Genomic DNA, 15,499 nt, shown 5'->3' with positions numbered 1-15,499 from the left:
TCCCACACACGTTTCTTTCCCCACAATGAATAAAGGTGCCCTGTGAGGACTCTTTTTTTGACCACAGTGCCCCATCCCACTACAATAAAGAGAACATAGTCCTCTTCCATTCCCATGATGGTGTACTTCTTTTTTCTCCCTCTGACCAGGACACCCTGAGGACATCTCTGTTTAACCCTCATCAGACTTGTCTCTGGCGAGACATCTGTCCTATTAAAGGCCCATTTTCCTGGATGTTTAATGTGGCTGTTGGTGAGTTTTAAATTAGGTGACTTTCTGCAAAGATACACATGCACAGAGTACTTACTAAATCAATTTATTTAATCTGTCAGAAATCAAATACCACCAAAGAGGATACGAACGCTGAGCAGGAGAGAAGAAATGGGAAAGGAAGTGTGACTTTGGGGAGAGAGAGAAATGATGTTATGCGGGAACCAGGAATGTTGTCTCCATATTGTTGATCCTGATTCCATGGAGAAGATGCCGTGCCAGGTTCTCTGTGACATGTTCTGTAGGTGAACAAAACAGGACAGGGGTTAGTTGAGTTGACTGTCTTAACAGGTGACAGGTTCTCAGCCTCAGGGAGTAGCATGTCTGGAGTCAGAGGAGCTGTTAGTGAATCCTGTGGGCAGATTCCATGTGGAAGTTAGTCTCCCCACATCTCTGATGTGTGGGCATCCATTGGGAATTGCCCCAAGTATTTACATATGGCGGGACCTCTCCTGGGTAGGATTGATTCTAGGGGTCTTGTGATTTCCTGATGCATGGTCGTGGAATGATTCATCAAAAAATGTTTGGCAGGATCTCTGATTGAGTTACGCTTTTCTAATTTTTAAATTTTGCCTTTGGTGGCTTCAGAATTATAATCATTTGGAAGCTACTATTACTGTCTGGCTTTTTCCTCTCTCTGTTCCTAAAAAATAAATAAATAAATAAAGCCACAAGTTAGCCTCATTCCAGGTCCTTTTCCTGGGCTATCTTCTTCTAGAAACCTTAAACATCCCACTTTAGCAAAATCAGCCTCTAAAGAGGAATATAAAACAAAGCTGTGTTTCAGACAGTGTGGTTGGAAGGTCTTCAGTGGGGCAATCTCATTTGTGTGCAGTTAAACGTAGCTTCTGCAACTGTCAGCCCAGTTCTCCTGGTTCAGGATGTGTATGAAGATACACCAGCTCAGGATTGATGGGGAAATTAATTAGTTTTCATTAATTTCTGGCAATTCCTGCTTCTCTCTAAGGTCTGTCATCTGCATAAAGCCTGCATGGTGGTGATTTCTCAACAAAATTGCACACAATTAAATGGCCAATCATTAATATGTAATTTAATAAGACTCAAAAGATGTGAAAACCCCTCAGTGTAAGAGAAAAAATTGTGTAGTGACATAATTTCAATGAGTGAGGCAAAAGACATAGTAACCTACAAAATTTGGTTGATATTAAGTCACAGAATGTCTTTCCTGATTTATTTGCTGGAACAGCAGTAACAAGAGTTCATTTTAACTTACAGTTGGTTTTGGCAGCATCTTCTTTTATTAAACAGACATCTGGGGGAAAATCAAAGACAAGAATAAAAGAATAGCCGAGCATTACAATTTCCCAACATTCCGAAAGTTTTCTTTTTTCAGTTATGGGTTTTATAACAGATTCTTTATGGAAGAAAATTTAAACAAATCAAGTTGTTTCCAGACAGCCTATTTACATCCCACATGAATGATGTATTCAGGATAAAGTGTAGTTTTATTACCAAGGCAGAGGACTTTCTGAAGATTGTTTTCTGATATCCCCTTCTCCTTCAGCAGCTCCTTGATCTTCTGTAAGACTTCGTCTGTTGTATCACATACTTTGGCTGAAAATCGTAATGCATAAAGCAGAATCGTGACCATTAGAATCCTTGAAAATTTCTGAGCACGGTATAAGAAATTGTACGTGCAAATCATATGTTCACTTCATACAAGTTTAACAGAGTCTCAAATAGACACAGACGTCTTCAGAATGAAACCTTGTGTGACTCTAACAACATTCTCTCCAGCATCAGCACCAAGGCTGCAAAGACTCCTGAGGACCTCTGTGAATCTAACTTCTGATTCATCACAAATATGGAAATTATCTGCTTATTTATCAGCTTCTTGGAAACTCTATCTGACATTCAAGCCTCATTCTGGAGAAAATATTCTGGAAACGTGTTCTGACCTCCTTTAGACATATTGACCATGTTACACATAGTCATGGGAGATGATTTATTCTTTAATCAAACCACAGTTCTCCATAGTGCACTTTTGAAATAGTCACCTGTTGTCACAGGGACTACAGCACACCTGTCAGTGAGTCTACGTGGTCACCTGTGCTGATGTCTGCGTTCTTCAGAACATGACATGAGAGAAATTGAACAGGATGAAGAATTATTTTATGAACTTCAGTTCCAGGCCTTAGAATGCATTGGGAAGTAGTGTAAAATGAAGTGACTGAGGTCAGTCAGATCATAGCCATGCCTTAAGGTTAGTTGGCAATTTCAGATACTATTTTTAAAACAAGTGAATTTTCAGAATTCTTTCTTTCAATTTTAACACATGGTACTTATTTTGAAAGGTCAGATGATCTGTTACTTCCCACTGCTCCCAGCTCGTCTTTTTACCTTTGTTTCATCGTAGATCACATTTCTGGATCTTAATGCACACAACGACCTAGGCCTTGTCAACGGGCAGTGAGTCATATGCACACCTGGTGACTTTCTGAATAAAAATGCTGACAGTGGAAGTGTTAACAGGCACTGACCATGGGGATGTTAGGATGTGATACATACCAAGCACTTCGAGCACTTTGCTCTCGTTGCCTGCTGCATCCACCTTGACAATAATTACTATCAGGACATCGTCAGATAGTTGAATAGTTTGCAATTCTTTTATACAGTCATCTGTGAGGGAACAAGAAAAGACATGTATAGTTACACGTTTTTATTGGTTGTGCGTTAGCATCATCATGACACATTTAGTGGATTACTACCCACAGTCATGCCTGTGGTGGTCCGTGTGTCACTCCATCAGTAGTAACCACTACACTTGGTTACAGTGACAGGGAAAGTGGGGAAGACCCTCCTTATCACCACCCTCTCATACAGTTCACCTGGTCACACCTTGCAGAATTACTAGCATGTTTCCTAGAACATGTTTTCTACAGCAGTTAACATGTTTGTTTATGTTTTAACCACATGTGCATATTACCACATGCAAGTTCAAGAACTCTGTATATATGTTTTTTTATCCCAGGAATGGAATTGATTTCTCTCGGTGACCAAAAGCAGCTGACTATTCATCACTGGTTGTTAAGAGTGCTGCCCTGTAGCAACCACCTTCTGCACACTGTGTAAGAATGAATGCATTTCTTCTGCCCTGCACTCTCACTGTGTGACGTCACAGATGTGCAGAGGACGCTTGTGTCGGTCAGTGTTAGGACAGGTTTATTTGCCAGTATATAGAGGAAGTGACCACCTCACACTAAACTCACACCCCGTGGAGGGGTGCACCTGACCCCTCCGGCTCCGTCCGTCCACCTGCCACTTTCTCTTCAGATGAAGCAGCACTGATGTACTCTGTGTTACCTCTCAATCCATTCTCCCTTCTAGCCCTCCTGACACCTTATTGGAATCACTCATCCAGATCTGATTTAAAACTGCCCAGCTGTGTCCCCAAAACACAAAAACAGCATTACCCACTCTCTGGAGCACTGGAACATCGTGTGACTGCCAGAGCAATGACTAAGTAACAGCCAGCACAGCTTCAGAGTTTCAGCCGAGTCTTTGTGTCTTGCCCAAGGCCACTCCAAGGCCATGAACCTTCGGTTCCACTGGGAGCATTTAAATAAGCATTTATGCATCTCTTCAGATTCTCAGTCCCCACCTGTGTGATACCCGATCGTTTTGCAGAGGAGGGTTTCCACACAATCTCACAATGGGATGTACACGTTTTCAAGATGAAGGAGACAGTGAGAGCGCATCTCCCAGGCCCCCTGTTGTGGCCAAGGCGCCGCTGCTGCTGTCCTGGCCGTGGCTGCACGTCACGTCCCCAGAACAACGCTGGGAGGCTGCAACCTCTAGTTCCCAAAGACTGTAGAACAGGCCAGCTGTTCCTTTCTCTCCCTTCTTAAGTTGCCCTGTCAACATCCAGGTAGAAAAGATTCCCCAAAATGGAGACATTTAAAGGAAGAGTCGTAAAGGCAGGAATGATTCAGCCAAAGGAGAATGATAATAGGGGAATAAAAAATAAAAACACCCATTTAAATCTCCTGATATAAAAAGCTATTTATGAAAATATAAGGAAGTGTTTCCAGCATACATTTTACGTATTTGTGTTCATTGAACAACCCCTGTGCTATTTTTTCAATTACACAAGGGTTAGGACCTCATATTGATTTATTTAAATCTTCACCAATTATGTACCCCATAGACCATTTAAATTTAGGAATGCTGTTTAGGGACATTAGATAGAACTTAGAGAGTTAAATCTTAACCACCAACCCCATTGCTTTGAACAGAAACTGTATTTATGAAGCAATATGCTTGGTGTTTGAAATGACTGTTTCGTGGCTGTAAAGTCCTTGGCTATATAGGAATGGATTATCATGTTCTAAGATTGTCTTCAAAAAGCATATTTTGCAGAATGAATTTGATGTCTTAACATCAAGAAAGACCCTTGAGACAGTAGTTCCTAGGGTGGTTTTAAAGAACCTAGAAATAGTTTCCTGCACCTGAGAACCTCCTGACATAAGAGTTCTATGTCCACGTGGTTAGTCTGTCACTGGCTACGCTCAAGATTGAGAGGGGCCATCCAAGTCATGTGACTTAAGCCTTTGCTCGTGACAAAATAGTGCCTGGAAAATTTAGGGCCTAGTGCCTGTCTGGTCACACCTCTTCTCTGTGGTAGAGCTAAAATTATAAAATACGCAGTTCTTGAAAGAACTTGTGGCCAAGATTCCAACCCTAATATGCTTTTTCACATAAAACTGTCACACTTACCTCCGGCAGGATAAACACCGTCTTCTTGCTTTGTTTCCTTGATAATTGTTTGTGTGCTTTTTCCATTGAAACTTGAAGGCAAAACATATTCAAACTGGTGTTTAAAAATAATGAACAATTTAACATTTAATTAGGATTTTTTTTTTTGTTTAACCCTCCCAAGTCCCTATGTCACCTATCACCTTTGTGCCTGTAAACAAGGTCACATTCAAAAGAGAAGTCCTCTAAGATCAAGTAACTGTCCGGTGGCCTGAATGCCTGGTTATACATAAAATCTGAGCAGTAGTTCACAAGATAAACTTTAGAAACCAAAGAGATCGTGTTTAAAGCCTAAAGAACATAAATAAATCTAGAATTTGGAGAAAGAAAAGTAAAAAGGCTTTTCTTGAAACTGATAACTATCAACACACATTTTAGTTGTGTCACAACCCTGGCCAATAGTTTTTACAGAATATAATCAAAGAACAACAAAAAAAGACAAACATGTTTAAGTGTATCCAAAACACAAACTCTTCTATCAAAACCCTGTAAGAGAATGAAACATTGAAAATCATATGTATGTGTGTCAAAAAGTGTGACTTCATGAACAGTCAGTTAAACATAGACTATTCAAAGTTACGGAAATAATAAACAGGAAGATAGTATGGTGTTAAACTGTGTGACAGCTGACAGGTATGTTTACTGGGATACGGTATGTACGTGTGTGGGTATAATTTGGTTATATGTAAGCTATCAAATATATATAATACACAGTCAAGTATATATATTTGTTTAAAACAATCTCTCAAAAGTTAAAGCTCTTAGTCGACTTCTTAATACTTTTATTCTTCAAAATATCTATCTGAGTTTGCATGTTCCTAGTAAAACCCCTGCCACGTGGAGAACATTCCCTGAGCAGCACTGGGAGCTGTGGCGACCTTAATACCTTTAGTGATGATTGTAAATCGCTGAGAGGCAGCCCTTCACGGTCGAGGCCACTTTGTCACCCACGTGCCCACATCCTCTGGGGCTCAGGGGTAAGCATGTCCTACAAGTTGGACGTGGACTCAAGGCCCTAGGACTGAAGGGTTGGAAGACAGGGCCCTCTATTTCCTGGTACATTGGTGCTTCTTTCCTTTAAGATTTGGCTCCAGTGGAGCATCTGTGACCTTCCCTCTAAGGAAAGGCTCCAGGATGTTCTCTAGAGGCTGATCCTGGACCTGACTCAGAAATTCCAGAGACGCTTCTAATACTCACAACCGCAGGAGTTGCAGTGTTCCACCTAACCAAGGTATTTCTCAGCAAGTGTGGAGGCCAGGCCTTTTCTCAGGGTTGGGGATTTATGTGAGATTTATGTGAGTTTTCCCTTTGTGTTATCTTTACTTACCTCTCAAAAATCGTGAAGGTGATTGTGCCTGCTTCATCGTCTATTTCAACCTCACAGATGAAAGTTTTGCATGGGCACTTCTCACTGGTGTTCTCTGTGTCACTGGCTGTGACATAAATGGGTTTCCATACTGAATTCTGAAAGCAGAATTCCTTAGTAAATGTAGTTCATATCTTTTCATTGTGTCCAGCATCATCCATCACGACTGTCCCTTCACTTCTGCACATCAGCACAGATTACTACGTACTTTGCATGGACAAAGCAGGATTCATAAAAGAATGTGAAAACCCAAGTCAAAGGGAAATCATGGAGTTTAGGTCATTCAGAGACCATTTACCCCCCATGAAATGAAAGATTTCAAGTGGGACCCGTTTTGGGGTGACCCCCTTCACTTGTACAAGAGCAGTAAAGATGCAGGAGAGCCCAGGAATAGGTGGTGGAAAGAAGACGGAGGCAGTATAGAAGTGCAGGTGCCTGTGAGAGGAGCAGTTCTGAGTTGGAGCTAGGTGCCCAGGTGACGTTCACAGAAACATCAAAACACATAATCACAATCCAAAAGTACACACACACACACACACACACACACGCACACTTACAGATATACGACCTCCTCCCGGATGAGCCCATCCCAGGTACCTTAGATACAACCTCCACATCTGAAGTTTCTTGGGCGGTTCAAAGCACACCAAGTACAAGAATCAGGAAGAGAATCTTCATTGTGTTTGTTCTTCAAGTTGTGCTGTTGGAGAAGCTGTGCATGCTGTGTGTCAGTTGATGGAGAAAACTTGAATGTGCCTCTTTTTATAGGATCCCTCTGGTGTTCTGACCCATAACGAACCAATGGTTGTTAATCCAAGATCTGGTTACATAGACGTTTTGTTCGGATATCCTGGTTGGCAGGGAGGAGCTTTTCCGGACATTCACTGTGTTTATTTGAGATTGGTTTTAAGAGAAGCTGAAGTTGATCCTGACACTTGACCTTTAGGGTAAGTGAGAAATCATAGTACATCTGAGATGTTTCAAGGACAGTGATACTTATTTTCTTTTATATCCTGAGTTGCAGAATGGGATAAGTCCAAGATACATTTCCGCAAATAGAATGTTGTTTCTTTAGCATTGAGGGGATATGTTTAAGCATACTTTGTCAAACTAAAGATGCTGCTGTTCAGTATAACAAGATTACAGTGATTCCCTAAGAGACCTTAGGAAAGTCTCCAATCCCTGAGGGGAGGAACAGATCAGCACAAACACGTGTCTCTTCCCCAGACCAGGCTCTGTCATCCTTTTCACTAAGAGGAACTTTCATGCCGATGCCCAACTACCTCTAGTGAGGAAGGCACTTCAGCACTTCATTGTCATTGGTCTATTTTCCAAAGCTTTTATTACAATCTTTTCTTTAACATGTTATTTACCCATTGACTCAGTTGTTCCTCCAGGTAAGCGTGCATGTGTGACTGCAGTTCTTATAATTTTTACAAATTTGAAACGAAAAAGCAAACTTCCATTCTTTGTACCTCTGGTTATTTTCAAGGACACTGGAACAGGCAAGGAACACTTTTTGTTTGTTTGTTTTCCTCAAATTTTTATTCATAATCATTTTCTTTTCTAGTGTTTCATCAGATAAATTCTCAGTTATATTTCATTCTGACTATAGAAATGGTAGTTGGATCATGTCCCACTCCATCTGAGTGAGATCACCCAGTGACCTGACTGTGTCCCAGCTGCTCCCGGGACACACAGCCTCAGCATTTGTGTCTTTTTTATCTGACCTTTGAGGAGAGTGGGATTGAAAGTGGTCTTCAGCCTCTGTCTTCTCTCTGACTCTTGTCTTCCTGCTCACAAAGACCACTGCTGTTCATTCACTGTGGTCTTTTCTCATTTGTTTTGGTCCCAATATCATATTTTCTCTTTTTTTCACAGACTCCTCTGTATATTGGTCTATCCAGTGTTCCATTGTGAAGTCTATGGGAGGGAAGGTTTTCATGTTGCAGAAAGAATGTCTTAGAATTTGTTCTCTTACCTCTCTGATTAGGATAATTCTGAGCAGGGTCATGATCCCAGCTAACACCCTCATCCACCTGTCTCAATCCCTCAAGCTCTGCCTGTTTCACCCCAACGTTACCAGGTTTTTTTTTTTTTCAATCCTGGCAACATATATTCCCTGGCGATATACACCCAGGGGATCCCATCTTAGAAAGAGGTTTCTAAGTGTCAGTCAAGGGGAAATTAAACAGTAGTCACTCTCAGAGATTTTTGTGGCAACTTGTTCTTTGGATCCTGTTTATCCTGTTATTTTAGACCTACAAAAATCACATGACCTTTAATCCTTGTCTTGAATTCATGTCAGTCACGATGTGTTTTAGCAGTGTGACAGACAGTAAAGGAACCATCCTACACAAACATGAAGCTCTTGACCCCCTAATGTTGGTAACCCATCCTCTGTAGATGCCTCTGGTCTTTCTTCTCAAATTTGTCCAGGTTTCTAGAACTCTGTACCCCACCTCCCAGTTTATAAACTAAATTATGTCTTCTTTTTCTCTTCTCTCTGTGGTCATTGTTTTTACATCTTAAATTCCATAATTCCTCTCTAAATATTGCAAGGAACAGTTCGAGACTCTACAGTAGACACACCTCACTCCCTCAAGGATTCTGAACCGTGATACCAATGAACTTAGAATCTGACTTGATGTAATTCACCACATGCCCAATTTTTGAGATCTGATCCTGGTGAAATTCTCTTCTGCAGTGTCCCTCAAATGAGGAGTAGCTCAGAAATCCCAAGTGTGTTTTATTGATGATGTTGGTCCAGATCTAGGGTGTTCAGTCTTGTGACTGGACATCCGCCCCTCTACCCAGCACACCAGGACAGGGCATTTCTCCTTGTCTCACAGCACACTTCTCAGCAGAAGACTGTTGGGCCCTCTTCCCAAAGCTTGCCCTGTGTCAAGATTTTCTCAGGGCCCTGGTCCCCTTGGTCGATCTCTTCTAAATCTCCCTCTCTCCCTCTGGATTTGTGCTGACTTGGGTGGTTTTCTGCTTACTCCTGCCCACAGTGTAGTAAATCCCTAACACCTTTCTGCTTCCCACTTTATGAGCACGTTTTTCTTTTCATAAGCAGTCTTCATCTATTAAAGAGCCACTTCCATAATGTCATAATCTTTGGTCTTTGGAGTCGGCTGCATCCCCAGTGCCCAGGACTGGTGAGTGAATTAGTTTGTGTCCCCGGGGATTTCTGTTCCTGATGGGCACATGTGGGAAACGATGAATGTAATAGCGAAATTTGGTGAAAAGAAACCCTTAAGGACAGTATAATGAACTACAGTCCAGGGCCATGTGCAGGGATCATTCAGTTACACTCAAAGGTGTATGGGTGAAATAGAAAGGATTGTTTTCACCAGAGTTCCTTGGCGAAAGAAGCAAGGAGCTAGAAGGTTTGGTGGGACTGACTCATGTATGTTTGGAAGAAAGTCAGTGTTGGACAGCATCCCCCGTCTAGGATAGTTGTACTCAAAATGCATGAAGAAAGGGAAACACAGGTATGGGATGCTGAATAACAGAGGTGGTGTAGAAATGAAGGAGGTTCACACTTTCAAACCAATTTACGGAGAATAGGGATTATGGCGTTACGTAATTACCCAGGTTGTACATTTCACCATAGCTTTGAGGGACCTCTGTAGTCTGTCTCAGGAAAGGATCACCATATTTCCATGAAAAGTCAAGGGGTTTAGAAACACTTTGAGATGTTAAGCAGCGTCAGCAAAGGAGAGCTAAACACTTAATGTGAATGGCAGAGGCGATGTCTACATCTAATTTCAAATTTTCTGACTCGCCTTTTTTTTTTTCAGTCATTATCTTTGAAAATCCTTCAAACTCATCCATTGTTGAAGAAATTAGACAGTTAAAAAACAAGAAAACTTACATGCTCCATCTTCTGGAAAGTTCTGGGAAGTTTTCAGCGTGCAAAAAGATTTGAACAGGACTAAATGTCATATCCTGCAAATGTCAGAGAAGGCAGCTTCCAGGAGAAAAGGTCCCCATTGTCTCTTTCCTCAATTTACCTTTGACTTGCTGTCCCTGTCTTGGTATTGGTCAGTTGGTGTTTGTTAGTTCATTGTTTCCATTTCAGCATGTATGTGTATTTTAGTGAATGATGGACACTATTTCTGAGATATATTTCTATCTGCTCGTCTCTGGACATAATCCGTGATCATAATGTTTATTGTGAATTAAATAGGATTATTTTCCCCATGCGTCCACCCTGCTCTAAGTAATAAGTGAGGGTTAGCTAAGGTTATCTTGGAATCAAAAGCCAATGTGAAGAACAGTGGATTCCAGACCAGTCCTTCTCAAGGTGTGTGCACACAGTCAGAGAAAAGTCTCAGTCCTCTGTGGATTAATGTGTTTCCTTTTATTTTCTGGGAACTTAGTCGAATGGAAGTGGTATCAGCCAATATCCAAGAAACTTTTATCCACATATACATTAAAAGCACAGTGTGTTCTGTGAGTTAAGTAGTGTCCATTGTTTGGTCTGCGTTCAGTTAATATGGATTTAGCACCTGTCATGTGCGAACCTCACCCAAGTCTCAAAATCCATCAGGAACCAGATAGACTGTATTTAGGATCCAGTGAGGTTATCTCCCTGTGAAAGAGACAGAAGATAAGCAAGCTCCTCAGTCTTGCCAAATATGTCACCTGTTTCTAAGTTCTAGGATGAAAAATAAAGCAAGGTTAGGACCATGGAATGTATCTGAGTCCTTTTTTTGGAAGGAGATGAAATTTTCAAAATGAAGGGTTTATAGTGAAGCTCTAAGGAGAGTTAGAAGAATGAGTTGAGTGTGTATCTGGGATAGGAGTGTGTGGGAACAGAAGGTAAAAAGGTGTTTTGGAAGGTCCTTTCTATTGTTTCTATCAATATTCTAAAGGTGTATGCCCTTTGTAAGGTATTTCCATGTATAGAAATCATGTTGAAACATACAGAAATAAATCTAGCAATCTTGTACCTGGACACATTTATTGTTGGGAGTGGAAGAAATTAAGTTCGTGATTTAGAAGTCTCTGAATCAACATATGAATAATCTCTAAAAATATGACTACCTGAGATGAATAAATGATTCTCTTGATATTTTTATTCTGATATATGTATGAAACAAAGGTTGCTCTCTGATAAGTTAGTATGTTTGTGCATTAATGAAAATGCATGGTTTTGTCAAATGTAGACTTTTATACCAATCTCTTGAAAATACGTATTAATTCTATCTGGACATTAATGAGCAGGTTGTGATATGAAGTATTTCAATATGAAATCTCGATTATATGTCTGTTGAGGTCTTTGTCTGAGTTTAGTTATATCTTCTTGGAGTGTTTGATAGTTTTCACTTGGAAAATCTTGTGGATCTGCAGATTCTTTAAGCACAATTTTATGATGACAGATTGAATTTCTTTAATATATATGAGACAGTAGAAATTTGGTTTCATCATTCTTTTTGTTTTTAGTATTTTTGAATCTAATTATTTCCTTATTATTTTATTCAATAATTATTTGGCACCTAGTACATGCAGATTAGTGTCTCTATTTTATTTACTCATGTGTTCAATAGTTTTATTGAAGTACAGTCAATTACACTGTGTCAATTTCTGGCGTACAGCACAATGTCAGAGTCTTGTATATACATACATATATTCATTTTCATATTTTCTTCATTAAAGACTATAACAAGATGTTGAGTATAGTTCCCTGTGCTATACAAAAGAAATCTAAAAAAAATCTTTATATGTGGTGGCTGAGATTTTTAAATATCAAAACTCCCAAATGTATCCCCTCCCAGCCCCTTTCCCCAGTAACTATAAGATCATTTACTAAGTTTGAAAATCAAAAATACCATATGAGATAGCTCATTATGTGGAATCTAAATAAATAAATAACAACAAAACATAAATACAAATCAGAAACAGACTCATAGACATAGGATACAAACTTGCGATTGCCAAGGGGGTGAGAGGTAGGAAGTGAGAGATTAGGATTTAAAAGTGCAGAATAGATAAACAAGATTATACTGTATAGCACAGGGAAATATATGGAAGATACTATAGTAGCTCACAGAGAAAAAAATTGACAATGAATATATAATATATATATGAATATAAACATTGTGCTCTTCTCTGGAATTTGACACAGCATTGTAACAGAATGATAACTCAATAAAAAATATTAAAAAGAAAAGAAAGTCTGTTTCTGTTTTGTAGATAAGTTCATAGTGTACCTTTTGTTTTTTGTTTTTTGGTTTTTGATTTCACATGGTGATGTCATATGGTAATTTTTTTCTATTTCTGGTTTCACATATAATGACCATCTCTAGGTCCATCTGTGCTGCTGCAAATGGTGTAATTTTATTTTCTCCTATGGCAGAGTAGTATTCCATTGTATAAATATACCACTTTTTTGGGGGGGGGGGGAAGAGTTTGAGAAGGACTGGTTTGAATTCTTTGTATATTTGGTTGAATTCCCCAGTGAAGCCTGAATTCCCCAGTGAAGCCATCTGGTCCTGGAGTTTTGTTTGCAGGGACTTTTTTATTACAAATTCTATTTCATTTCAGTTGATCTGTCTGTTCAAGTGGTCGGTTTTTCCTTGATTCAGTTTTGGTGGACTCTGTGTTTCAAGAAACTTCTTCTGTGTTACCTGATTTGTTTCCATACAGTTTTTCATAGTATTCTCTTAGGATATTTTGTATTTCTGTGATATTTGGTATAATTTCTCCATTTTCCTTCCTTATTTTGTTTATTTGTGTGTTCTCTCTTTTCTTCTTGGTGAGCCTGTCCAGAGGTTTGTCAATTTTATTTTCTCTTTCAAAAAACCAGCTCTTGGTTTGATTGATTTTTTAAATCACTATTTGATGTATTTCCTCCTTGATCTTTATTATTTCCTTCCTTCTGCTGACTTATGGTTTTGTTTGCTTTTTTTTTCTTCCTAATTCTTGCAGGTGATAAGTCAGGTTGTTTGTTTCAGATTGCTCCTTTTTCAGGAAGGGTTGTATCTCTGTGAACTTTCCTCTTATGACTGCTTTTGTTGCATTCCGTAGATTTTTTGTCGTTCTGTTTATGTTGACTTTTGTCTCAAAGTGTGTTTTAATTTGTTTTTTGATTTCATCACTGATCCACTGATTTTTTTTTATTAGCAGGTTGTTTAATCTCCATGCTGTCATTCTGTTCTCCTTCGTTTTACTGTGCTTGATTTCTAGTTTCATGGCATCGTGGTCAGAAAATATTCTTGAAATAATTTCTATCCTTTTAAATTTATTGAGGCTCCTTTCGTGCCCAAGTACATGGTCTATCCTAGAAAATGTTCCATGTGCACTTGAAAAGAATGTATATTCTATCTTTTGGGGATGTAGTATTCTGAAAATATCAACCTAGTCCAATTATTTTATTGTGTCATTTAGTTTCTCTTTTGCCGTATTAATTTTCTATCTTAAAGATCTGTCCAATGATGTTAATAGGGTGTGAAAGTCCCCTACAGTGATTGTGTTCCCATCAATTTCTCCCTTTTTATCTGTTAGTATTTGCTTTATATGTTCGGGTTCTCCTATATTGGGAACATATATGTTAACAGGTGTGATATCCTCATCTTGTATTGCTCCTTTAATCATTATATAGTGTCCTTTTTGTCTTTTTAATGGCCTTTTAAAAGTCTTTTTTGTCTGATATTATTATTACTATTACTGCTTTCTTATTTCTATGTTCAGTTAAATATCTTTTTCCAACTTCTCATTTTCAATTGATGCGTTATTCTTCCTAAAGTGAGTGTTTTATCTAAAACATACTGTATGTTCTTCTTCTTTTTATTATGCAGTCTGCCACTGTATGTCTTTTGATTGAAGCACTTAATCCATTTACATTTATGGTAATTATGGATAGATGTGTGTTTATCACAATTTTAAACTAATTTTTCCAGTCGATTTGGTATTTCCTCTTTGTTCCTTTCCTTTTATTTTTCTGTTTGTGGTTTGATAATTTTCCTTTGTATTATCTTTATTCTTTTGGGTTTTTTTTTGGTTGTTTGTTTGTTTGGGTTTTTTTTGGTTTCTTGAGTGTTGCAAGCTTTTGACGTGTGGTTACCCTGGTTTTTAAGTATATTAACCTATTAATATACTTGTTATTTTAAATTGATAGTCATAATAGGTCAATTCCTTCCTTGAAAGACTGGAAAAAGAATCTATATTTTCTTGCTCCTCTCTCACACCCTTAATGATACTGGTATTTTCTTTTACATACTCAATGTTTATTCTATTGTAACTCATTGAAATTATTGCCTTTCCAATTATGTTTTTTTCCTTTCTATAGCATCCTGCTTCTTTTCTATTTAGATTAGACCTTTCAATATTTCTTTTAGCATAGGTTTAGTATTGCTTAATTCTTTAAGTTTTTGCTTGTCTTTGAAATTCTTTATTTATCCTTCAATTCTAAAAGATAGCCTTGCTGGATAAAGTATCCTAGGTTGCAGCTTTTTTCATTCAGACTTGGAATGTATTTTGCACCCCCCTCCTGGCCTGCAGTGTTTGTGTAGAGAAATCAGATGAAAGCCGTAGGGGGAGATTCCCTTGTAACTACCTGTTTGTTTTTCTCTTGCTGACTTTAGAAATCATTTCTTTTTCTTTAACCTTGGCCATCTTGATTGTTAATATGTCTTGGTGTAGATTTATTTGGGTTTTTCTTCTTTGGTACCTTCTGTGCTTCCTGTACTTGGACATCTGCTACCTTCTTTAAGTTTGGGAAATTTTCAGTCATGATTTCTTCAAATACCTTTTCAATCCCCCTTGCTTTTTCTCCTGCTGTGACCCCTATTGTGCTTAGTTTGGCATGCTTTATATTATCCCATAGGTCCCTTAAGTTGTTTTCATTGATTTTTTGTTTGCTTTTCTGTCTACTGTTTTGACTGTGTGAGTCCTGTTATTGTGTCTTCTGAGACACTTAATAATTTGTCTGCATTGTCTAGCCTGCTTTTGACAGCCTTTAGCTTGGCTCTTACCTCAGCCATTGAGTTTTCTGTTTTTATTGGGTCCTCTTTATAGTTTCATTTTTTTCATTAAAACATTCTCTTGTTTCTGTTTACAATCTCTCTTGGTTCCTTC

The 15,499-nt window shown here is 38.8% G+C and overlaps 1 long non-coding RNA gene across 1 annotated transcript; it reads right to left on the bottom strand.

Moving 5' to 3' along the window:
- Nucleotides 1-333: 333 nt before the first annotated feature.
- Nucleotides 334-7,132, bottom strand: LOC106730833. The gene is made up of 7 exons (XR_004317927.1): nucleotides 7,010-7,132; nucleotides 6,374-6,510; nucleotides 5,008-5,101; nucleotides 2,800-2,910; nucleotides 1,744-1,845; nucleotides 1,505-1,543; nucleotides 334-509 (listed from the first exon to the last, which is right to left on the bottom strand). It is a non-coding gene; the product is annotated as an uncharacterized LOC106730833 (long non-coding RNA).
- Between the last annotated feature and the right edge of the window lie 8,367 nt (nucleotides 7,133-15,499).

The sequence above is a fragment of the Camelus ferus genome, chromosome X (assembly GCF_009834535.1).
Source record: "Camelus ferus isolate YT-003-E chromosome X, BCGSAC_Cfer_1.0, whole genome shotgun sequence".
NCBI lineage: Eukaryota > Metazoa > Chordata > Mammalia > Artiodactyla > Camelidae > Camelus > Camelus ferus.
This window is presented reverse-complemented; position numbering and strand designations above follow the sequence as displayed.